Below are 2,128 nucleotides of genomic sequence, written 5' to 3' on the forward strand. Positions count from 1 at the left end.
GGCTGGAGAGACAGTTTAGCAAAGACCTGGGTTCTATCTCTGGCACAACCCCAGACCCTCAGGAGTGATCCCTAAGCACCACAAGATATGGTCTTCGACTGCCCCCAAGAAAAGAGACCCTGTCTCGAATACAGGCAGGGGTTGTGGGAGGAGGGAGATGGGGGGAATTGGTGGTGGGAAGGTTGCACTGGTGAAGGGGGATGTTTGTTTTTTTATAAATGAAACCCAATTACAAATATGTTTGTAATCATGGTGCTTAAATAAAGATATTATAAAACCTAAAAAAAGAAAAAAAAAGAAAATGGATCCTGGATGCACCTGGAAACCCCTCACACAGATAACACTGAGACAATACCTGGTCCAAAAGGCATGAAAAGGAAGGAAATGGCCCAGAAGGACTTACCTGTGGTCTCCCTGGCTGCAGGAGTTCATATTCCAGGTCATGGTGTGTTGATTAATTATAAAATATAGAGTGTGAGGTGAGGCCTTTTTTGGCTCGGCCCAGTGCCTATAGCACCTTAGGTTAGAGTTCTGTAGGTTGCATGGTAACAGCAGAGAAAGGATCCACAGGCAGTTAGTTGAAGTTTCAGGAGACACTTTTATTACACGACCCTAATCCTCATGTCCATTTCTCCTCATGGCTTCTAAACTAAGCTGCCTCTTTCCTGCTGCTCTCCATCCATCCCAATTGCATCTTCTCTCTCCTCTCCCTACAGCCAGCCCTATTCTCCTCTCTTCAAGATACCCCCATTCCAGGTGTGGGTGGGTCTGATCATTCAGGTGGGATAAGCAGGAAGATGGGAGAGAGTAACAATGGTGCTGGCACTGCCCATCTTTGACTCCCCTTCTGCTACCCGGAAATAAGTCCCCTTAGGAGCACACTCTTACTTCGACTTGAAAGCTCCCCACTTTTTCCAGGGCCATGATATCAGGACCCCTCCAAGACTCCCCCCCCTTGTTACCTTTCCAGCTGCTTCCTCCCCATTCCAATTCTACACTCACACCACCTTGACCTGTGCTGCCACTCTTAGAGTGAGGTCCTTAACCCTAAACCCACCTGAACCCTCTCAGGGAGCCCAAGTGATCCTCCTTTCCATGTGACACCATAACCTTGGCACTTGGGATCAAACCCCTGTTCCAGGTTCCCCAGACCCTTTGCTGACACATCAAAATCAGACTTACAGCAGCAGTTTTCAAAGTGAAAATTGGAACCTGACCCTCAATAAGGATGCATTTCTGAGTCTGCGCATGCTCGGGGACCCAGGCAGGAATGGCAAGCACCTTTCCCAGGTCCCAAAGTTCAAGATCATCCAGACCACTGGCACATTCAATGGTACATCACAGACTTATGTTACAGGTCCCACTCATTGAACACGTTTTGGCAAATCACTTCTTTATTGTTTTTCCATTTTTCTCTCTCCTCTCCTTTTCCCTCTACTTCTCTCCCTCTCACCGTTATTCTTCTATGCTAAAAAAATTGAATTTAATTCAATCTATGTTAAATAAAGCCCTCATTGTCAGTTGCTCCTTAAGAAAGGTACCTCCATACTTAAGATGCAGCGGACAAGACTACTTAGGGTAGCCACACCTTATTACCCCCACTACCACATTACTTAATACTCTAGACACAAAAACTGTGCCTATACTAAAAAGCTCCGTCCACTATATTACCCTGAAATCTTTATCTAGAAAAGACCACCCCCATCAATGAGGAAGATCCTTGAATGATAAAAACCCTCCAATACTGACGCACCAGCCCAACCTTTTTCAACCTAGTTTCACCATATTTACTTATTCTTCTTTTCTTCTCTCTCTTATCTTTTGTTTTTCCCTTTTTTCTCTCCTAATCCATATCTTAGCCAATTATTTATCTCTTTTAACCCAATTATTTCTTAAGATCTCAGGCCCAGCCTATGAGGGTCAGGCTTCCAACAACAACCTAAGAATAGAACTCTAATGTCTGTCTTTATGTGGGCATGAGTTTGTTTACAATGGACTCCTCTCTGATTGCCAAACCTAAAATGTAAACAAGCCATATCTAAAGTGTATATAGCCCCTCCTACATATTATCCCTCCCCCCCCCATCAGAAATCCTCCTATACTCTTACCCCCTGATACATTATCCTTT

This window comes from Suncus etruscus, chromosome 9, assembly GCF_024139225.1.
Source record: "Suncus etruscus isolate mSunEtr1 chromosome 9, mSunEtr1.pri.cur, whole genome shotgun sequence".
NCBI classification, from domain to species: domain Eukaryota; kingdom Metazoa; phylum Chordata; class Mammalia; order Eulipotyphla; family Soricidae; genus Suncus; species Suncus etruscus.